At 43.8% G+C, this 24,903-nt stretch overlaps 1 pseudogene across 1 annotated transcript in view; it reads left to right on the top strand.

Moving 5' to 3' along the window:
• The first annotated feature begins 588 nt into the window (after positions 1-588).
• Positions 589-24,903, top strand: part of LOC311142772 (teneurin-2-like) — a 269,215-nt pseudogene continuing 244,900 nt past the window's right edge. The window contains exon 1 of the transcript in view: positions 589-814. The product of the transcript in view is annotated as a teneurin-2-like (transcript). The remainder of the gene's footprint in view (positions 815-24,903) is intronic.

A 24,903-nucleotide genomic window follows, 5' to 3' on the forward strand; every position in this document is an offset into this window, starting at 1 on the left:
CCTGCTGAGGCTGCCTGCTCACTGTGTGTGTGTGTGTGTGTGTGGGAGGGTGTGTTCGGACTGTGTTTTGACAGTGTAGTCAGTCAGGTGTTGATAAGTTTATGTGTATATCTTTAACCTCAGCAGGAGATGTGGAATGGGACAACTAAATCAATCCCAATGGGGCTCTCATTCTGTGTCGACATGACGTCTCCAAAATAGACGTGCACTGTTAAACGCTTGTATGGTGTATTTCTTTCCATTTCTTCAGAAACAGCATGGCTCTCACAGGCAGCATAAGGGATTACATGTCATTGTGTAGGAGGATAGGTGCTGAAGTTAAGAACCTTACCTAAGACAACACAGGATTTGAACCAGCATTTATCATCTTCAGTCTTCAGTCCAGTCCGTTTTACTCTGTCTTGCAGTTCAGTGCCGCATGAACTTAGTATTTTAGGAAGTGAACGTGTTACATCGGTGTGTCTGGTTTCATGCTCCTTCTCTCTCTCTCTCGCTCTCGCTCCTCCCACCCCACGCTGTTGCCCCTAACAGGTGAGCGCCTCGACCTGAGCCAATCCCCTGGGAGCAGCAGCACCGGTTGCCGTGGAGATGGACATGAAGGAGCGTCCGCACCGCTCCCTGACCCGGGGCCGCTGCAGGAAGGACTTCCACCACGCCACGGCATCCCTGCAGCCTGAGGAGTGTCGTGTGGCCACCCAGAAGTCCTACAGCTCCAGCGAGACGCTTAAGGCCTACGACCGCGAAACGCACCTGCACTACGGGGGCTGCGTGGCTGAGCTGGTGCGCCACGAACACCAGGAGTACGTCCGCCAAGGTGAGCTCCACGTCTCTGTTTCTGTGGTTGTCTCCACTGACCTGGGATTTTTTTCAATACATTCCTCCCATTTCACAGGGTCTTCCTATTAGCCGCTTGTCAGAGACTGCTGTCTCTTCCGCAGCGTGTGTTGTTGATAATGGTTCACTAAAGGGAACCTCCCACGGTCTGTGTCATGATGCGGGTCTCTCTTTTCAATCACCTGCGCTCCACGCTCTCCAAACCCCAGACTCACCTGGTCATCTGTAGCACTGTAGGATTTCACTCTACACAGGGATGAGGTTTTTTTTTTTGGGGGGGGGGGGGGGGGGGAGAAGTGATGGAGGGGAGTTTTAGGTTCTTTTCAGTTAATAGCGCCAGTCCAACCTTGCTTTGGGTGTCCACAGGGTGTGGATTATTCATTCTTCCTTCACGGGGTTGGACAAGCAATGACCCTTAACATTCTCTCTCAGAATATTCAGTAGCTAACTGCACCCTTTCTTATTCAATTTCACAGGATACTGAAACCCATGTATGGAACGCCATTTGGGTCATGCAAAAACAATTGCAAAAAGGCTTTTAACATTCCCGTCAGTTTGTCAATTAAAAACTGGGTGACAGATGCTGCTTAGATCGGATCCATACTAAAGCCCATCAATATACATTTGAGCATGAAACCGTAATGACAGGTTGGGCCTGCTGCTACGTTGTAAAACATTATTGTATGCCAGTGGTCACCAACCGTTCGATCGCGATCAATTGCCAAGACTTTCCTAGTCAATCACCTTTTTTTTTTTTTTTTTTTTTTGTCCAACGATAAAGCCTTGACATCCTATTTTTTTATTAGTTTAACACAGTTTGCGGTATGTGCACTTGATTTAGCTGCCCTGCATGCTGGGTAGTCGGAGTATTCCCATTTTGAACCATTTCATGTGTCTAGAGGTACAAACTTTGTGTCTTTCTAATATTTCACGTTCTCTGGTCATACGTGGTTATAGAATATATAAGAAAGATAGAAATGCAAATCAGGGAGGTGTTGTAGAAACATCTCAAGGATGATCAACGGAAACAGGATGCACCTGAGCTCAATTTAGAGTCTCATAGCAAAGGGTCTGAATACTTATGTAAATATAATATTTCCGTTTTTAATGTTTTATAAATTTGCAGAAATTTCTAAAAACCTGTTTTGCTTTGTCATTATTGGGTATTATGTATAGATTGATGAGAAGAAAAAAAACAATTTAAACCATTTTAGAATAAGGCTGTAGCGTAACAAAATGTGGAAAAAGTCAAGGGGTCTGAATACTTTCCGAATGCACTGTATTATGTCATGTTTCTTGTGGACCCCAGCAAGGTTATTAGGGTCTGGGAGGCGAGATAAGCTACGTCATGCACAGGCTGGGCTGCTTCTGGCCCGGACACTCAGCGGAGAGGGAGGCAGTCCTAATGGAATGGAATGCTGCTGGCTTTCCTGCACCGAAAAAGTTTACATCTAGAAAGTCATTGAAACGTAACAAACTTCAGTTGGTCATAGTCATATCACCTTTTCTCCTTTTCGTCCCCTAACAAACCATGGGAATTCATATCGAAACCATATTTTAAATGAAGGACACATTCGAATATCATTCTACTGGAGTCAAATGGATAACAAAAGTAATTCCCCAATCAAAGACGTTCAGTCGCAAGGCGGTTTTCCTAACACTTGTCTGTAACCGTTCAGTATTGTTGGTGGAAATTATAAATAATGATTGCTGCTGTATCTCAACTGTAAAATCGAAATGGTTAGATTCACTGTAATGTCTTATTTTTAAAGGTGAAAGGTATTTCTTAGCCCTACAAAACACAAAACATCCTGAACGTTAAATGAAATTTTGGGCAAAAAGGCAAACTCAGCTCCATCATTCATTGAATCAGATGGCTCATTCAACTACTTTAATGATTTTTTTAATTCCAAAAATTTTCACACATAGGCATGGCATGCCAGCAACAAATGCTGACACTACACATCCAAGTATAACTGACCGAATTATGAAAGACAAGCATTGTAATTTTGAATTCCGTAAAGTGAGTGTGGAAGAAGTGAAAAAAGTATTGTTGTCTATCAACAATGACAAGCCACTGGGGTCTGACAACTTGGATGGAAGATTACTGAGGATAATAGCGGACGATATTGCCACATCTTCAATCTAAGCCTACTAGAAATTGTGTGCCCTCAAGCCTGGAGGGAAGGTAAAGTAATTCCACTACCCAAGAATAATAAAGCCCCCTTTACTGGCTCAAATAGCCGACTAATCAACCTGTAACCAACCCTTAGTAAACCTTTGATTGTCTGAGAGAAATGTATGATAAAATGACTGTGGGAGCTGTCTTGTTAGACTTCAGTGCAGCTTTTGACTATCGATCATAGTCTGCTGATGGAATAACTGATGTGTTATGGCTTTACACCCCCTGCTATATTGTGGATAAAGAGTTACCTGTCTAACAGAACACCGAGGAAGCTTCTCCAACATAATCCAGGTAGAATCAGGAATTCCCCAGGGCAGCTATCTAGGTCCCTTACTTCACAATCCCCAAGTCAAGAACAGACTATGGGAGGCGCACAGTACTCCATAGAGCAGGGGTTGACAACCTAATGCATGCATGCCAGCCTTGGCACGGCTTGGAAAGCCACCCAAAAAAAAAAGATATCTATTTATTTTATTTTTTGGCGTGACGTGCTAAGCCTTGGCTGGACGTATGAGAATATAATTGAAATTGCATGCATTGGTTTCGAAATTGCATTGGTATTCACTGCAATGTTGTAGTTCCCAAGGTATGTCAAACCTGATTAGCCAATGGGCTTTCATGATTTTGCAGGAGTTTCATATTATTAGTTCAGTGCAAGACGACCCGCCTCACCTCTCCCGCCAAATTCAAAACCAAGGCAGCACTGAAGATGAGAGATTAGTTTTCACATGGCTAGGAGCTAGCAAGCCTTCTTTTGATATTTTAAAAAGTTCAGGGCGCAAAATGTCATCAGCAAAGAAAAATAAGGCAGATGTCCGCTCATTTATTGCCTCTTGGACAAAGGAATATAGATTTGTTTTACTGAAGGACCAGTCTGTTTGTGCTCTCTGTTGTAAAACTGTTGTTTGTCGGACATCAAATGTACGGCGTCATTTTGAAATGAAACATGAGAAAAACTTCAAGGATGAGGTGGACAAGGCTGACGGAATCAACAGGGCCATGTCCAGGTATGAAAAGCAAAGCGGTGTGTTTACAAATCTACATGCAGTCAAAAATCAAGCTACAGAGGGGAGCTACAAAGTTGTGCAATGCATTGCTAAACATTGAAAACCATTTACTAATGGGGAGTATGTCAAGGATGCTTTCCTTAGTAGTTCACAGACTTTTATTTGTTGGATTGCCTAACAAAGACAAAATAATCTCAAAGATAAAATACATGCCTGTGTCTGCCAGAACTGTTGAAAGGCGTGTTACCGAGATGGTTGAAAATGTAAAGGAGCAGCAAACTGTAGCGTTAAAAGATGCACCTGGTGTGGCTCTTGATGAGAGTGTGGATGTGAATGACATTCCATGTCTGGCAGTTGTTGCAAGATACTGTGACTCAGAGCAGGTACGTGAGGAGCTGCTGTGTCTAAAACCCATGCGTGGTACTACTAATGGGGAAGATGTAGCAAAAGCCTTCACAGATCATTTTGAGGAGAGAGGTGTCGATATTAAAAACATATTAGCTATTACAACTGACGGTGCCCCCCGCTATGGTGGGGAAACATAAAGGATTCGCAAAGCTGATTTTAAAATAAGATTGGCCACCCCGTGGTTAACTGCAGTGTTGGAAAAAGTACCCTATTGTCATACTTGAGTAAAAGTAAAGATGCCTTAATAGAAAATGACTCAAGTAAAAGTGAAATACTACTTGAGTAAAAGTCTAAAAGTATTTGGTTTTAAATATACTTAAGTATCAACAGTAAATGTAATTGCTAAAATATACTTCAGTATCAAAATAAAAAGTAAAAGTATAATTCATTTCAAATTCCTTATATTAAGTAAACCAGATGGCATTATTTTTTAATTTACAGATAACCAGGGGCACAACACTCAGACATAATTTACAAAGGAAGCATTTGTGTTTAGTGAATCCGCCAGATCAGGTAGTAGGGATGACCAGGGATGTTCTCTTGATAAGTGTGTGAATTGGACCATTTTCCTCTACTGCTAAGCATTCAAAATGTAACAAGTACTTTTGGGTGTCAGGGAAATGTAGGGATTACAAAGTATATTATTTTCTTTAGGAATGTAGTGAAGTAAAAGTAAAAGTTGTCAAAAATATAAATAGTAAAGTACAGATACCAAAAATCAACTACTTAAGTAGTACTTTAAAGTATTTTTACTTAAGTACTTTACACCACTGGTTAAACGTCAGTGTATCATTCACCAAGATAATCTGTGTTCCAAGATCAAGCCCGTGGTGCTAATGGACAGAGCCTCTGTTTAGCGAGTTCGATGGAATTCTTCAGTTTGTGGGAAATTTAGATATTCAATAGACACAATTAGTTGTAATGCGCAATATGAAAATCATAACTGGCACGAAGATAGCTAGAAATGGTAGGATAAATTGTAAATTGGCGACCCCTGACATAGAGCCATGGCTACATGTACAGAGCCTTGCAAAAGTATTCATCCCCCTTTGGCGTTTTTCCTATGTTGTTGCATTACAACCTGTAATTTAAATAGATTTTTATTTGGATTTCATGTAATGGACTTGCACAAAATAGTCAACATTTTGGTGAAGTGAAATGAAAAAAAATTACTTCTTCCAGAGATTTGAGAGTGGGACGGAGGTTCACCTTCCAGCAGGACGATGACCCTAAGCATACTGCTAAAGCAACACTCGAGTGGTTTAAGGGGAAACATTTACATGTCTTGGAATGGTCTAGTCAAAGCCCAGACCTCAATCCAATTGAGAATCTGTGGTATGACTTAAAGATTGCTGTACACCAGCGGAACCCATCCAACTTGAAGGAGCTGGAGCAGTTTTGCCTTGAAGAATGGGCAAAAATCCCAGTGGATAGATGTGCCAAGCGTATAGAGACATACCCCAAGAGACTTGCAGCTGTAATTGCTGCAAAAGGTGGCTCTAAAAAAAGTATTGGCTTTGGGGTGGTGAATAGTTATACGCGCTCAAGTTTTTAGTTTTTTTGTCTTATTTCTTGTTTGTTTCACAAAAAAAAGTATTTTGCATCTTCAAAGTGGTAGGCATGTTGTGTAAATCAAATGATACAAACCCCCCCCCAAAATCTATTTTAATTCCAAGTTGTAAGGCAACACACGATAAGACACTCACTCTACACACACGTGGATGTTGTATTGTAAATATGTGGTGGTGGAGTGGTGGCCTGAGGGAACACACTAAATGTTTGGGTAAGGTGTTTACAAAATGTAATGTCATGTAGTATTTTAAACTGTATGTAAACTATCTTACGTTGCTGGACCCCAGGAAGAGTAGCTGCTGTCAATAAATACAAATACACAGTGGGGTGCAGGTTTTATTGTGAAGTTTTAATTTGACTTTTTCCACTTTGCGGGTATGGTGACACAACCTAAGTTGTTGCCTGTGGTTCTGAGATGGGTTTGATGTGGAATTAACTTCTAAGGCCGCACACAGGACTGCATCTCTCGCTCTCAGCATTATTCAGTGTGCCCTGGGAGAGGAACTCGGGTAGAGATTAAAGGAAGACAGGCGCCATGCAGGATGGACTCTCTGGGTTGAAATATGCAGCTCTGTAGAAACCCACTGAGGATACTAAACAGTCTGCCTCCCACACCTGAAGCGATGGCTCACCTTGTCCTCACCTCACTCAAACACCACACAGCACTTTACCATGGATAGACTTTACTCCATGGATAGATTTTTACCATGGATAGACTTTTACCATGGATAGACTTTACAATGGATAGCAAGTTGAGTTGTCACCTTATGAATATGATCTTATGAGACAGAATTGAGGGCAAAAGAGAGTAGTGCTGAGCGATTTAATTGACATTTTGGTTATTTTTCATTTTTTAAACAACTAATTGACCAACATCGTTTTTTTATTGTTCTGTGAATGAGTGTGCAGTTTCTCTAGAGATAAATCGGATCAAGCCTGAACTGTGCGACGTAGTTCCCTCTATTCCCTCTATTCCCTCTATTCCATCTACCCTCTATTCCCTCTATTCCATCCACCCTCTATTCCCTCTATTCCCTCTATTCCCTCTTCCCTCTATTCCCTCCACCTTCTATTCCCTCTATTCCCTCCACCTTCTATTCCCTCCACCCTCTATTCCCTCTATTCCTTCCACCCTCTATTCCCTCTATTCCATCCACCCTCTATTCCCTCTATTCCCTCTATTCCCTCCACCCTCTATTCCCTCTATTCCCTCTATTCCATCCACCCTCTATTCCCTCTATTCCCTCTATTCCATCCACCCTCTATTCCCTCTATTCCATCCACCCTCTATTCCCTCTATTCCATCCACCCTCTATTCCCTCTATTCCCTCTATTCCATCCACCCTCTATTCCCTCTATTCCCTCTATTCCATCCACCCTCTATTCCCTCTATTCCCTCTATTCCATCCACCCTCTATTCCCTCTATTCCCTCTATTCCATCCACCCTCTATTCCCTCTATTCCCTCCACCCTCTATTCCCTCTATTCCCTCCACCTTCTATTTCCTCCACCCTTTATTCCCTCTATTCATTCCACCCTCTTTTCCCTCTATTTCCTCCACCCTCTATTCCCTCTATTCCTCCACCCTCTATTCCCTCTATTCTCCTCCAGCCTCTTTCCCCTCCAGCCTCTATTCACGTATTCCCTGGCAGGTGATATGGGTCATCAGTCACCATGGAGAAATGAGGACATAGAAGGGTCTGCGTGTACAGCTTGAACTCTGCAGTCAGTGTTCAGGGGTGTGTGTGTGTGTGTGTGTGGGCCCAGCGTCAGCCACGGCCACATTGTGGAGGACGTCAGGTAGAGCAGGAGAGCCTCATAATGAACCAGGGCTGAAGCACGCCGTCACAGCCGAGGAAAGCCGAACCAACCACTCCCTTAAGAGCAGTTTGGCTCCACGCAACGTCTTCTGTCATGTACTTCTGCTCCCCGGTTCAACCATTAGCGAACACAGCTCTACCCCGAACACAGCGCCAATGTCGTTTAGCCTAGTCTCATTTGGCCGCATTGTTTGTTTTAGGCCTTTGTGTGTGTGTGTGTGTGTGTGTGTGTGTGTTTGTGGCGGGGGGGGGGGGGTCGGTGTGTGCCCTTCATGTTCCAATCGAAATCTAGAACATAACAAAAACATGTCAGAATTAAGTCTAATGTTGAAAGCCATACATACAGGTTTAAATAAACACAGTATGTGCAATATTGATTATTTGGTTATGGTAGAATACAATATTGAGGGATATACAGACAACAATATATAATGTTGATACCGAAATAGAGCTGGGACAGACTGAGAGAGGAGTTGCTGAAGATACAGCCAAACCATTGTGAGAATCCATAGTGAGTTGTCATAAACCGAGATTATAGTTTTCATAGTCAAGAGGAGCATCTGTCCTCTTTGGCTTAAGGTGCTGTTTGCGGGGGGCTGTGCAGGCTAAGATGGGATGCAGTATTGATAGTGTTGTGGCTGCTGCTATGCTCTGTGTCTGGAAGAGACTGCTGGAATATGAATGAGCCTTTAGGGCGGAGGAGAGAGCAGGGGTCTGGGGCTGAACAGCATGAGCGTGAGGAAATGGCGAGTGGAGCGCTAGGACGGGTTTCCCATAAATCCCAGGTCATGGCCATGCCAGTGTGATCTGAGGAAATGGCAGAGGGCAGGAGACACGCAGGTCCGTGTATTTGTTCCCGCCCGTATCCACCTCAAAGCATGTTCTGTATGCACTGTGTAGGCCTAGAGTTAGTGGATTGAGAATGAGATTGGCTGCCCAGTGATTCATTTCAATGCTCACAGTAATGGTGGCGTACAGCAATAACAGGGGATTGGATGGTGAGATGACGTGTAGGTCAATGCGAGGGGTTTTTAGTGTGAGAAGGCACAGTGTGGTTTCAGTACTGTAGCACTCAGAGGCTGTGCAGTGTGCAGCGTTAGCTTGTTAATTCTATTAGTGGCATCACAATACGTTTCTCAGATCGTGACCTTTTGTCCTTCTCTCTGCCATTCATACAGTCAGTATATCACCTCAACCATTTATTCTCACTTGTCATTTCTAGCTCCCTTCTCCTGTTTTTTCCGTTTCCTTGAGAGGACTGAGTATGAGACAGACAGAGGAAGGGAGGACGGGTTTCTTTCACTTTGAGGTTGGATGTGAGATAAGGGTGTAATGGCCAGTTGATCGTTAGGTTATAATGGTGGTCCTCTGTAGCTCAGCTGGTAGAGCACGGCGCTTGTAACGCCAAGGTAGTGGGTTCGATCCCCGGGACCACCAATACACAAAAATGTATGCATGCATGACTGTAAGTCGCTTTGGATAAAAGCGTCTGCTAAATGGCATATTATTATTATTATTATATTATTATATTATTATTATAATAATAATAATAATAATAAGGTTAAAGGGGAGGTGGCCACACTGTTTTCTGTTCTTTGGTATACTGTAGGTCTGATTGACTGGAGCTTTTATCTTGGTTGCCACACAGACATTTTACATGGAGACGTACAAATGTACAGGTAACTGCCAAAATAAAGGAAACACCAACATAAAGTATCTTAAAAGGGCGTTGGACCAGAACTAGTGTCTGGTCTAGGGTTGCAAAATTCCTGGAACTTTCAATAAATTCACTGGTTTACCCAAAATCCCGGTTGGAGGTTCACAGAATCATGAGGGAATAAGCAGGAAATCCGGAATCCTCCAACCAGAATTTCTGGAAATGTCCTGGAATTTTGCAACCCTACCTGTAACCCCTATTGGAGGGATGTGACACCATTCTTCCACAAGAAATTACATAATTTGGTGTTTTGTTGATGGTGGTGGCAAATTCTGTCTCAGGCACCGCTCCAGAATCTCCCTGTTAGTGTTCAATTGGGTTGAGATCTGGTGACTGAGACGGCCATGACATATGGTTTACATCGTTTTCATGCTCATCAAAACATTTTAATGACCCCTTGTTCCCTGTGGATTAGGGCGTTGTCATCCTATGGGGCATAGCCATGGTAGCCAAAATAATGGCTATTTTATTTTGCCTGCCCAGCATTTTTATACATGATGGGATGTTAATTGCTTAATTAACTCAGGAACCACATCTGTGTGGAAGCACCTGCTCTCAATATACTCTGTATCCCTAATTTACTCAAGTGTTTACATTATTTAGTAAGTTACATTTACATTTTAGTCATTTAGCAGACGCTCTTATCCAGAGCGACATACAGTTAGTGAGTGCATACATTTTCAAACTGGCCCCCCGTGGGAATTGAATCCACAACCCTGGCGTTGCAAGCGACATGCTCTACCAACTGAGCTACACGGGGGCAGGGGACATGTTACCTGTGCATTCTTGATTACAAAGAACTATGAATAGCAAAATTTGTTTATGTATGTATGTTCTTTGCCACAATTGCACTAAAGAGCAGTTGACACAAGGCATTCAACACATGTCTTCACAGGTGGGTTAAGGAAGCACACATCATCACATTTGATTAGCTCAATACTTTACACTTGCTTTCTTTCTGAACCATACGACCATATGAATTCACTATGCAAAGAAAATCATTGAAGGCAGTGCTGGGAACTTCATTGGCACTTCAGTGGCCTCAACTTTTCGAAAATTGGAAAGGAGTAGTTTGAGTACATTCAAGATTAACCTTGACTAGTTGAGTGAATACAAAACTTGGAAGTTTGGCAGTGCACGATTCAATAATGGAGTCACACAATAATTGAAATGGAGAATGCCCCTCAAGGCTGATGTTATTTAAGCACGAGTAGTCTGGATGACAGTTGCCCAAGATCCATCATGGCATGGACAGGAGAGCTCCTAGCGCGCCCTTAGTCATTAGCACACCATTCAAATCAAATGTTATTTGTCACATGCTTCGTAAACAACCGGTGTAGACCAACAGTGAAATGCTTACTTACGGGTCCTTTTCCAACAATGCAGAGATAAATATGTTTGTTTTATAGAAATAGTGACATGAGGAATAAATACAGAGTGAATAGTAATAAGAAGTAAAATATAACATGGCTATATACATGGAGTACCTGGACCGAGTCGATGTGCAGGGGAACGAGGTAATTGAGGTAGCTATGTACATATACAGTGGGGAGAACAAGTATTTGATACACTGCCGATTTTGCAGGTTTTCCTACTTACAAAGCATGTAGTGGTCTGTAATTTTTATCATAGGTACACTTCAACTGTGAGAGACGGAATCTAAAACAAAAATCCAGAAAATCACATTGTATGATATTTAAGTAATTCATTTGCATTTTATTGCATGACATAAGTATTTGATCACCTACCAACCAGTAAGAATTCCGGCTCTCACAGACCTGTTAGTTTTTCTTTAAGAAGCCCCCTCGTTCTCCACTCATTACCTGTATTAACTGCACCTGTTTGAACTCGTTACCTGTATAAAAGACACCTGTCCACACACTCAATCAAACAGACTCCAACCTCTCCACAATGGCCAAGACCAGAGAGCTGTGTAAGGACATCAGGGATAAAATTGTAGACCTGCACAAGGCTGGGATGGGCTACAGGACAATAGGCAAGCAGCTTGGTGAGAAGGCAACAACTGTTTGCGCAATTATTAGAAAATGGAAGAAGTTCAAGATGACGGTCAATCACCCTCGGTCTGGGGCTCCATGCAAGATCTCACCTCGTGGGGCATCAATGGTCATGAGGAAGGTGAGGGATCAGCCCAGAACTACACGGCAGGACCTGGTCAATGACCTGAAGAGAGCTGGGACCACAGTCTCAAAGAAAACCATTAGTAACACACTACGCCGTCATGGATTAAAATCCTGCAGCGCACGCAAGGTCCCCCTGCTCAAGCCAGCGCATGTCCAGGCCCGTCTGAAGTTTGCCAATGACCATCTGGATGATCCAGAGGAGGAATGGGAGAAGGTCATGTGGTCTGATGAGACAAAAATAGAGGTTTTTGGTCTAAACTCCACTCGCCGTGTTTGGAGGAAAAGAAGGATGAGTACAACCCCAAGAACACCATCCCAACCGTGAAGCATGGAGGTGGAAACATCATTCTTTGGGGATGCTTTTCTGCAAAGGGGACAGGACGACTGCACCGTATTGAGGGGAGGATGGATGGGGCCATGTATCGCGAGATCTTGGCCAACAACCTCCTTCCCTCAGTAAGAGTATTGAAGATGGGTCGTGGCTGGGTATTCCAGCATGACAACGACCCGAAACACACAGCCAGGGCAACTAAGGAGTGGCTCCGTAAGAAGCATCTCAAGGTCCTGGAGTGGCCTAGCCATTCTCCAGACCTGAACCCAATAGAAAATCTTTGGAGGGAGCTGAAAGTCCGTATTGCCCAGCGACAGCCCCGAAACCTGAAGGATCTGGAGAAGGTCTGTATGGAGGAGTGGGCCAAAATCCCTGCTGCAGTGTGTGCAAACCTGGTCAAGACCTACAGGAAACGTATGATCTTTGTAATTGCAAACAAAGGTTTCTGTACCAAATATTAAGTTCTGCTTTTCTGATGTATCAAATACTTATGTCATGCAATAAAATGCAAATGAATTACTTAAAAATCATACAATGTGATTTTTCTGGATTTTTTTTTTAGATTCCGTCTCTCACAGTTGAAGTGTACCTATGATAAGAATTACAGACCTCTACATGCTTTGTAAGTAGGAAAACCTGCAAAATCGGCAGTGTATCAAATACTTGTTCTCCCCACTGTAGGTAGGGATAAAGTGACTAGGCAACAGGATAGATAATATACAGTAGCAGGTGTGTGGTGTATGTGTGTGTAGAGTCCAGCGTGTGTGCATAGTCAGTGCAAGAGAGTTAATGCAAAAAAGGGTCAATGCAGGTAGCCCGGGTAGCCATTTGATGAGCTATTTAGCAGTCTTATTTAGTAGTCTTATGGCTTGGGGGTAGAAGCTGTTCAGGGTCCTGTTGGTGCCAGACTTGGTGCACTGGTACCGCTTGCCGTGCGTTAGCAGATAGAACAGTCCGTGGCTTGGGTGGCTGGAGTCTTTGACCATTTTTAGGGCCTTCCTCTGACACCGCCTGGTTTAGCGGTTATGGATGGCAAAGAGCTCGGCCCAAGTGACGTATGCACTACCCTCTGTAGCGCCTTGCGGTCAGATGTCAAGAAGTTGCCATACCAAGCAGTGATGCAGCCAGTCAAGATGCTCTCAATGGTTCAGCAGTATAACTTTTTGAGGATCTGAGGGCCCATGCCAAACATTTTCAGCCTCCTGAGGGGGAAGAGGCGTTGTTGTGCCTTCTTCACGAGTGTGTTGGTGTGTGTGGACCATGTTAGCTCCTTGAAAGCGGTCGCTCTAGCCTTTAGCTCAGTGCGTGTGATCCATGGCTTATAATAATAATAATATAATATGCCATTTAGCAGACGCTTTTATCCAAAGCGACTTACAGTCATACGTGCATACATTTTTTGTGTATGGGTGGTCCCGGGGATCGAACCCACTACCTTGGCGTTACAAGCGCCGTGCTCTACCAGCTGAGCTACAGAGGACCATGTACGGTCACTGTGGGGATGACATTGTCGATGCACTTATTAATGAAGCCGGTGACTGATATGGTAAACTCCTCAATGTTATCGGATGAATCCCGGAACATATTCCAGTCTGTGCTAGCAAAACAGTTCTGTAGCTTAGCATCCACTTCATTGGACCACTTTCATATTGAGTGCGTCACTGGTACTTCCTGTTTTGAGTTTTTGCTTGTAAGCAGGAATCAGGAGGATAGAGTTATGGTCTGATTTCCCAAAGGGAGGGCGAGGGAGAGCCTTGTATGCATTTCTGTGTGTAGAGTAAAGGTGTTCATGCTGGTAAAAATGAGGTAAAACGGATTTCATTTTCTCTGCATTAAAATCACCGGCCACAGAAACGTGTGCATTTTCTTGTTTGCTTATGGCCCTATACAGCTGGTTGAGTGCAGATTATTTACCCTCTTGTTAAATCGTATGGTCTGCAGCTTATCATATAGTATTCTCAGGCGAGCAAAAACCTGAGACTTCCTTAACGTTAGAGGATGCGCACCAGCTGTTGTTAACACCCCTCCTCTCCTACCCGAGTCTGCCGTCTGGTCGTGACGATGCATAGAAAAACCAGCGAGATGTACAGTGCCAGAAAGTGTTCACACCCCTTGACTTTTTCCACATTTTGTTGTGTTACAGCCTGAATTTAAAATGGATTAAATTGAAAATGTGTATCACTGGCCTACACACAATACCCCAAAATGTCAAAGTGGAATTATGTTTTTCGAAAGCTTTACAAATGAATTAAAAATGAAAAGCTGAAATGTCTTGAGTCAATTAGTATTCAACCCCTTTGTTATGGCAAGCCTAAATACGTTCAGGAGTAAACATTTGCTTAATAAGTCACATAATAAGTTGCATGGACTCGCTCTATGTGCAATAATAGAGTTTAACATGATTTTTAAATGACTACCTCATCTCTGTACCGCACATATACAGTTATCTGTAAGGACCCTCAGTCGAGCAGTGAATTTCAAACACAGAGCACCACTCTCCATATTTTCAAGCATAGTGGTGGCTGCATCATGTTAAACCTCCCGAGTGGCGCAGTGGTCTAAAACATCTCCTGCTCTGACTGCAGCTGGGAGGGACTGCTGCGTGAGGACTGGGCCACTTTATAATTATATAAATATATAAATATATATAAATAATTGGTCATTTAGCAGACGCTCTTATCCAGAGCGACTTACAGGAGCAATTAGGGTTAAGTGCCTTGCTCAAGGGCACATCGACAGATTTTTCACCTAGTCGGCTCGGGGATTAGAACCAGCGACCTTTCGGTTACTGGCACAACGCTCTTAACCACTAAGCTACCTGCCGCCCAGGGCCCCTACCTGCCGCCCACTTTGGGCCCCACCCCAAAGTGGGCCCCACCCCACTTTGGGGTGGGGCCCACGGCAGCACCCGCTGCTCATTGAGAAGAGTAAGAACGATACGTGCTTTCACGTCAGAGTCTCCAAAAGTCTCCAATAACAACAGAAAAAGTTGCTAGATTTGTCGCTAGTCGCGTTTTTGAAAATGTGTCGCTAGAGGGGTCTGAATACTCGCTACATTTAGCGACAAAGTCGCTAAGTTGGCAACACTGGCTCCTCATCTGAGAAGATAAAAAGAGAACACAGCAATATGTGACCCACCGCCTAGATTCGGTCCTATGTTGCAAAATTAGATTTTTTTATTTATTTTTTACATTGGATAAAAGTAGAGACTCAGAGCTACAAAATGGTATATCATACACTGCAGTTGAGGACCAATGCGGAAAGTAATTCTGCTTTGAAAGTTGATAAACTTGTAACCCCACTTTTAAGAAAATGGCCCTTCAATGTTTTGGTCGACCTACTGGAGAGCTCTTCTTTGTCTACACATATTCAACATTGTTCACACCCTCTTAACAACCAAAGATTTCAAGACTAATAGTGGTGAAAGTAGCAGCCTACAATAAGGAAGGCTCCAGGCAAAAATACACTTTATCTAATCCTTGGCCTATATCCTAATCCTTGGCCTATATCCTAATCCTTGGCCTATATCCTAATCCTTGGCCTATATCCTAATCCTTGGCCTATATCCTAATCCTTGGCCTGTATCCTAATCCTTGGCCTATATCCTAATCTTGGTCTATATCCTAATCCTTGGCCTGTATCCTAATCCTTGGCCTGTATCCTAATCCTTGGCCTGTATCCTAATCCTTGGCCTATATCCTAATCTTGGCCTATATCCTAATCCTTGGCCTATATCCTAATCCTTGGCCTGTATCCTAATCCTTGGCCTGTATCCTAATCCTTGGCCTGTATCCTAATCCTTGGCCTATATCCTAATCTTGGCCTATATCCTAATCTTGGCCTATATCCTAATACTTGGCCTATATCCTAATACTTGGCCTATATCCTAATCCTTGGCGTATATCCTAATCCTTGGCCTATATCCTAATCTGATTTGTGTCCAGATAAAAATATTATATAAATATTTGTATAATTTTTAGATGATGCTTACCCAGACACTTGTCTAAATTGATGGGTCGTGTGAAATAAAAGCTATAACCACCCCCTAGCCACATCTATCTAAGTGGATGGGTCACTATCGTCTAGACATGTACACATGTTCATGAAATACAATAGATGGCCGTAATCATGTACTCATTTTCTTGCGAAGTGGAGTCTTTTGTTTAGACATGTAGCTAGCTAGCTAATTAATGAATCATAATCCCAACCCATAGCTACAGTACAAACAAATTGGCATAGCTAGCCACCATCCATGGAATGCTGGAGTATGAATCTGCAGGTCCCCCTGCTCAAGAAAGCACATATACAGGGCCGTCTGAAGTTTGCCAATGAACATCTGAAATTGTGTTCGAGCTCTTTGGCATCAACTCAACTCGCCGTGTTTGGAGGAGGAGGAATGCTGCCTATGGTTTTGCCACCAAGTACTAAGTCATGTTTTGCAGAGGGGTCAAATACTTATTTCCCTCATTAAAATGCAAATCAATTTATAACATTTTTTACATGAATTTTTCTGGATTTTGTTGTTGTTATTCTGTCTCTCACTGTTCTAATAAACCTACCATTAAAATTATAGACTGATCATGTTTTTGACAGTGGGCAAACGTACAAAATCAGCAGGGGATCAAATACTTTTTCCCCTCACTGTAGCTAGACTCTTACCTGTATACATGGATGAATGTGTCTCTTCCATTTGGTTTGTTGCTAGCCACAGCTTGTTTGGCCCATTGTTGTGTCAAGTCACTCCAGTCAACGTTTGCATAAAGTAATAACGCCTGCTAAATTCTGGGCAGCAATGTTGTTGAGAGCATTAGCAACACTTTTTCAGTTCTTTATGGCTAACGTTATATCTACTACACATACTGAGCAACTCATGTGAAAGACAGAACTCCTCTCTCGGCATGTTCAGCCCATCCATTATCTCAGCCAATCATGGCTAGTGGGAAGGTTCCTGTCTTTTTCCGTGGCTAAACCAACTAGGCTCGTAATTTTAACAATTGTATTCGTATTTACAGATGGCATACACGTTTGTTATTAAGGCATTTCTGCCAAAAGATGCATTTTGATAAAAAATTATATACGTTCAAATGCCTCTCCTGTGATGTAGTGACGTGCGACATAGGCCCAGCTTCCTGAAACAAGTCACATATGACAGTGATGGTGGGAGCTGCTTCCTCATCTGAGAAGATAAGGGAACACAGCAATATGACAGTGACGGTGGGAGCTGCTTCCTCATCTGAGAAGATAAGAGAACACAGCAATATGACAGTGACGGTGGGAGCTGCTTCCTCATCTGAGAAGATAAGGGAACACAGCAATATGACAGTGACGGTGGGAGTGGAACCCCGATACAGTAATGGAGGACTCTGAGATCTCCATGGGGCTGGAGAGTACACTTAAGGAAACATACTCGAAGAGCAATCTCATGAATAAAAGAGTCAGAGACAGCTGCTCAACAATCAGGCGACGAGCAGGAGAAGAGACTCTGGCATGACCCTAATGGGCATCCATAAGGCTGGAAGTCCATCCCACAGACTCTGATCTGACTGAAAAGCAATGTGCTAACACGCTCTATGCAAAGTGACTGTGGATCAGAGAGCATGTTAAACGCAGCAACGAGGACATGATGGGGATGATCAATGTCACTGTGTGGACATGGACGAGAGAGATCAGACTCTGTACAGCTGATGGATATCAAAGATGTGCCATGATCACGGTTTGATAAGAACGTTTTTGCTCTATTTACCTAGGAAATTCAGATAAATGTATTTCTCTTTTGACATTGATTAGAACCAGGCATACCAAGTCTATAATCCCGCTGGATGTTCAGGCATAAGTGAAACCCATACGTAATTTATGCCTCCAAACTTCTCTCCCCTTCTGCGCCTTGTCTTTTTCTCTACTCAAATCAGGGAAAAATGCAGTGAAGCAAGAAAGGAACTCTGGGACAGAAAATGAAAAGAAACATATTCAATTTCATTACAGTTATGAGCTTTCATTAAGGTCTGTTCTCCTGTGTACCTGAGAACGGAAGTCGTTTCAGAGAAAGCGGCTGGGAGTCCTCCATTTCAGCTCAGTGGGGACTTTTCTTTGGAACAAAATCTCTGGCATTATTACTTATATTAACAACCCAGACTTGCCTACGGCTCTCCAGAATTTAGATTTGCGCTATAAGGCTCAGGTTGTTCTTTGTATCACTCTGAGAATAAATTGATTTTGTCACAGGAAATACTGGGTGGCTTTTTCAATCAATGCTACTCAGTTCAGCCAGCATTACTTATAGAAAAAAATATATTATTGGGGGGGGGGAGAAAGCTCCAACACAAATGTCTTTCATCATGTTTGCCACTGGACACGGCCCGTATCATGTGCAGGTAGATCTGACAGACCTGGTCACCTCAGCTAACCCACTCATGTTATCGCTCTTTCAGACCACAAACACTCTTCTTGTCCTGGTCACCTCAGCTAACCCACTCATGTTATCGCTCTTTCAGACCACAAACACTCTGCCTGTCCTGGACATGCAGCTAATTTGCATATGCATAAGGCCATCAATCAGGACGTTTGAGAGGCCTGAAAGGAGACGAATGAAGTGATGTCGGTCTTGAATTGCTACGCCGTACCTGCTGGCATGCGAACAATGCTGTGTTGCCATAGAAACAGTTCTCTCTACAAATGACCTTGCCTCCTCCTCTCTTCTATTTCAGCACCTCGTTGAAAGGGGCTGTTGGCTCGCAGGGCCTGAGTGTTTGTTGATATGTAAATTGTGTGGACCAACACTGGGACTGAGGGAGATTCTGGGCCGTGACTAAAATGTGTTTTTTCAGGGAAATGACCTTGTCTTTCTCCCTCATTTAATAAATGGAAGCTTGGTGTCAAACATCTGGTCTGTATCATCAGTTTTGCACGCCTGTGTTTGCTATTCTGGTTAAAAGAGCTCAGTTGTTTTCAATTGAGAAATAGAGTGAAAAGGCTTTTGTGATATCACCATTATCATTCTAATGTTATAGTTTTTTTCCCCCCCACATATTAGTGTGTGTGAATAAGAACGCAGAGGTTTTTACAAATTACAACCATATTAGAGGAACATCCAGTTCGGTACAGTACAGAGAATCTTTGACTGATGGGAGAGTTGTGTCTTTTTGCTTACCCACCCAGCCTACGTGGAGCTGGCCCCCATCGGCATCAGCTATTTCCTGTCAGGTATGCACTACACAGGTATGTGCCACAGTCACGCTGGACCAGTATCCCCTGCACCTGCCCTGGGGACATATACAAGTGTGACCCTCCTACTCTACCCCCTCTCTCTCTTACTGTACTTGTTGAGGAACAGTATAGAGCCCCTCCAGTGTCCCCGTCCCAAATAACCAAACCAACTCCCCTTACCCCTTCTGTGAGTGGATCCAGATACTCCTCTCACATTTAGTTGTTTTTGTTTTCGATAATGTTTACATTAATCGTGTTAATGTTTGTATCATGCCAGTGTTAAATGTTGTAATATTAAATACACGTCTTACCCCATACTAATATCTGATATTCACAATTATACAGGATGTCTGGCAATCTCAGGGATTTCGATCTGAGATTATGAGCTGTGTACAATCATCTCATATTTTGCTTGTCTATACAGTACACGCAGGTCCACATTGATCATGACTACTTTTCCTTTATGATTGATATATCCTTAATTGTACTGTGATACTACTCCTGATATCTTAAAGGCACAGTACAGTACACAACCCATGTTGTGTCCTTTCTAAAACTGTCCCTTTTAATGTTGTTCATCATTAATTCACTGCAGTTATCTAATGAGCTCTTTTTTATTACTTTAGTTCCTACTTTTCAGCTGATTGCGTTGTTTCAGCGTTGTTTTAATTTAGTGCAGCAAAATCATATTGGTTGAACCTTCTTCCTGCTTATCCTGAAGCTGAAACCATTGCTGTTGTTCTTCTAATTTCAGGTCATTTGTTTTTAGCACTATTGTCCACTCTACACATTTTATTCACTTAGCAGACACTCTTATCCAGAGCGACTTACAGGAGGGTTAAGTGCCTTGCTCAAGGGCATATTGACAAACTTTTCCCCTTCGTTACTGGCCCAATTCTCTTAACCGCTAGGCTACCAGCCACCCTGCACAACTAGTTTGGATTACCCATAGGTCTTCCTCGGACTGGCTGTCTCAACACATAGTTAAAGTATCTTATTAAGGGATTGTTGCAGCTATTATTTGTGTATCCATTACTCAGAACCGCCACCTTCTCCCTTCTGCCACCAACACACACACCTGGTGGTTGCTCCTGTGTGTTTGTGATTTGTTGTTTAGAGCAGAGTCGTATTCCATGTTATTGCTGATGCAGTCCTCTTGCCACGAAGCCACTCCCCCACTAGGGCTGTTACGTTGACCGTATTACTGCCACACCAGCAGTCAGGAGTTGTCACGGTAACTAGGCTTCTCCAAAACCGCGTTCTGATTCTGCTGATGGTCATTAGTAGCCTGCCAAACTTGCTAATGGCCAGACGCTAATGGCCGGTACTCTGCGCTCTATTGTCTCTCTAATCATTCTGACGTCAATGCAAATGCGATTTAAAAATCAAATCTAACACTTCATAAGAGCCTTGGCATTCAGAGTTTGAGCAGAATAGGATCACTTGTTGCGCAGCGAGAGATCCTCATAGCTGGTTGATGCATGGAGTTAAATAAGTGTTGCTGTTCTGTAAGATTTCTACAGGCTATGCTATGCAATTGTGTGAGGAAAATAGTTTTGATGGCCTCTATTAAAAAGAGGAGGATCCCATCAGCTTCCTGTAGGCTAGGCCTACTATATTTATTTCTCACCTTACCTAATATTAAGCACATTGCTTTGCTTTACAGCCTACCTGGCTGGCATGAACAGCGCCGGAGAAGATGGCTGCAGTTTTACAGCCCTCTAACCAATTGTACTATTATGTGTGTTTTTCCGCGTTATTTGTAATTTATTTTGTACATAATGTTTCTGCCATCGTCTCTTATAACCAAAAATAGCTTCTGGATATCAGGACAGCGATTACTCACCTCGTATTGGACGAAGATTTTTTCTTCAACGAGGTGGCCGCGAAGGATTTCATACAGACACCCGACAAGGCCCAAATCCCCGTCATTCGCGTGAGGAAGAGACGGAGATATCGCGGACGCAGATCGGGGTGCCTTGTAAGGATCCGACGGCGAGCGAGTAAACTGCCTCTTCCATCAATCCTATTAGCCAACGTTCAATCTTTTGAAAATAAAATGGACGATTTAAGATTACGGTTATCCTACCAACGGGACATTAAAAACTGTAATATCTTATGTTTCACGGAGTCGTGGCTGAACGACAACAATGATAACATTCAGCTAGCAGGCTATACGCTACATCGGCAGGACAGAACGGCTGACTCCGGTAAGACAAGGGGTGGCGGTCTGTGTATATTTGTAAACAACAGCTGGTGCACAAAATCAAATACTAAGGAAGTCTCAAGGTTTTGCTCGCCTGAGGTAGAGTATCTTATGATAAGCTGTAGACCACACTATTTACCAAGAGAGTTTTCATCTATATTTTTCATAGCTGTCTATTTACCACCACAAACCAATGCTGGCATTAAGATTGCACTGAATGAGTTGTACAAGGCCATTAATCAACAGGAAAACGCTCATCCAGATGCAGCGCTCCTAGTGGCCGGGGACTTTAATGCAGGGAAACTTAAATCCGTTCTACCTAATTTCTACCAGCATGTTAAATGTGCAACCAGAGGGAAAAAAACTCTAGACCACCTTTACTCCACACACAGAGACGCATACAAAGCTCTCCCTCGCCCTCCATTTGGCAAATCTGACCATAACTCTATCCTCCTGATTCCTGCTTATAAGCAAAAACTAAAGCAGGAAGCACCAGTGACTCGGTTAATAAAAAAGTGGTCAGATGACGCAGATGCTAAGCTACAGGACTGTTTTGCTAGCACAGACTGGAACATGTTCCGGGATTCTTCAGACAGCATTGAGGAGTACACCACATCAGTCACTGGCTTCATCAATAAGTGCATCGATGATGTCGTCCCCACAGTGACCGTACGTACATACCCCAACCAGAAGCCATGGATTACAGGAAACATCCGCACTGAGCTAAAGGGTAGAGCTGCCGCTTTCAAGGAACGGGACTCTAACCCGGACGCTTATAAGAAATCCCGCTATGACCTCCGACGAACCATCAAACAGGCAAAGAGTCAATACAGGTCTAAGATTGAATCATACTACACTGGCTCTGACGCTCGTCGGATGTGGCAGGGCTTGAAAACTATTACAGACTACAAAGGGAAGCACAGCCGCGAGCTGCCCAGTGACACCAGACGAGCTAAACCACTTCTATGCTCGCTTCGAGGCAAGCAACACTGAAGCATGCATGAGAGCACCAGCTGTTCCGGATGACTATGTGATCACGCTCTCCGTAGCCGATGTGAGTAAGACTTTTAAGCAGGTCAACATTCACAAGGCCGCAGGGCCAGACGGATTACCAGGACGTGTACTCCGAGCATGTGCTGACCAACTGGCAAGTGTCTTCACTGACATTTTCAACATGTCCCTGACTGAGTCTGTAATACCAACATGTTTCAAGCAGACCACCATAGTCCCCGTGCTCAAGGACTCTAAGATAACCTGCCTAAATGACTACCGACCCGTAGCACTGACGTCTGTAGCCATGAAGTGCTTTGAAAGACTGGTCATGGCTCACATCAACAGCATTATCCCAGAAACCCTAGACCCACTCCAATTTGCATACCGCCCCAACAGATCCACAGATGATGCAATCTCTATCGCACTCCACACTGCCCTTTCCCACCTGGACAAGAGGAACACCTACGTGAGAATGCTATTCATTGACTACAGCTCAGCATTCAACACCATAGTGCCCTCTAAGCTCATCACTAAGCTAAGGATCCTGGGACTAAACACCTCCCTCTGCAACTGGATCCTGGACTTCCTGACTGGCCGCCCCCAGGTGGTAAGGGTAGGTAACAACACATCTGCCACACTGATCCTCAACACGGGGGCCCCTCAGGGGTGCGTGCTCAGTCCCCTCCTGTACTCTCTGTTCACCCATGACTGCATGGCCAGGCACGACTCCAACACCATCATTAAGTTTGCCGACGACACAACAGTGGTAGGCCTAATCACCGACAACGATGAGACAGCCTATAGGGAGGAGGTCAGAGATCTGGCCGTGTGGTGCCAGGACAACAACCTCTCCCTCAACGTGACCAAGACAAAGGAGATGATTGTGGACTACAGGAAAAAAAAGAGGACTGAGCACGCCCCCATTCTCATCGACGGGGCTGTAGTGGAACAGGTTGAGAGCTTCAAGTTCCTTGGTGTCCACATCACCAACGAACTATCATGGTCCAAACACACCAAGACAGTCGTGAAGAGGGCACGACAAAGCCTATTCCCCCTCAGGAGACTAAAAAGATTTGGCATGGGTCCTCAGATCCTCAAAAAATTCTACAGCTGCACCATCGAGAGCATCCTGACTGGTTGCATCACCGCCTGCTATGGCAACTGCTTGGCCTCCGACCGCAAGGCACTACAGAGGGTAGTGCGTACGGCCCAGTACATCACTGGGGCAAAGCTTCCTGCCATCCAGGACCTCTATACCAGGCGGTGTCAGAGGAAGGCCCTCAAAATTGTCAAAGACTCCAGCCACCCTAGTCATAGACTGTTCTCTCTGCTACCGCACATGCGCCGAATACAACAGGTGTAGACATTACAGTGAAATGCTTACTTACAGCCCTTAACCAACAGTGCATTTATTTTAAATAAAAAAGTAAAATAAAACAACAACAAAAAAGTATTGAGAAAAAAAGAGCAGAAGTAAAATAAAATAACAGTAGAGAGGCTATATATACAGGAGGGGTACCGGTGCAGAGTCAATGTGCGGGGGCACCGGCTAGTTAAGGTAGTTGAAGTAATATGTACATGTGGGTAGAGTTAAAGTGACTATGCATAAATAATTAACAGAGTAGCAGCAGCGTAAAAATATAGGGTGGGGGGTGGGGTGGGGGGGCAGTGCAAATAGTCCGGGTAGCCATGATTAGCTGTTCAGGAGTCTTATGGCTTGGGGGTTTGAGACATTTGAAACCCCACCTCTTTAAGGAATACCTGGGATAGGCTAAAGTATTCCTTCTAACCCCCCCCCCAAATTGTAAAGTGGTTATCCCACTGGCTATAGGGTGAACGCACCAATTTGTGAGTCGCTCTGGCTAAGAGCGTCTGCTAAATGACGTTAATGTGCCCTTGAGCAAGGCACTTAACCCTAATTGCTCCTGTAAGTCGCTCTGGTTAAGAGCGTCTGCTAAATGACTAAAATGTAAATGTAAATGTAAGTCTTTTGGACCTAGACTTGGCACTCCGGTACCGCTTGCCGTGCGGTAGCAGAGAGAACAGTCTATGACTAGGGTGGCTGGAGTCTTTGACAATTTTGAGGGCCTTCCTCTGACACCGCCTGGTATAGAGGTCCTGGATGGCAGGAAGCTTGGCCCCAGTGATGTACTGGGCCGTACGCACTACCCTCTGTAGTGCCTTGCGGTCGGAGGCCAAGCAGTTGCCATACCAGGCGGTGATGCAACCAGTCAGGATGCTCTCGATGGTGCAGCTGTAGAATTTTTTGAGGATCTGAGGTCCCATGCCAAATTTTTTCAGTCTCCTGAGGGGGAATAGGCTTTGTCGTGCCCTCTTCACGACTGTCTTGGTGTGTTTGGACCATGATAGTTCGTTGGTGATGTGGACACCAAGGAACTTGAAGCTCTCAACCTGTTCCACTACAGCCCCGTCGATGAGAATGGGAGCGTGCTCAATCCTCTTTTTTTTTCCTGTAGTCCACAATC

Source organism: Coregonus lavaretus (assembly GCF_964263955.1).
Source record: "Coregonus lavaretus genome assembly, chromosome: 15".
In the NCBI taxonomy this organism is placed as follows: domain Eukaryota; kingdom Metazoa; phylum Chordata; class Actinopteri; order Salmoniformes; family Salmonidae; genus Coregonus; species Coregonus lavaretus.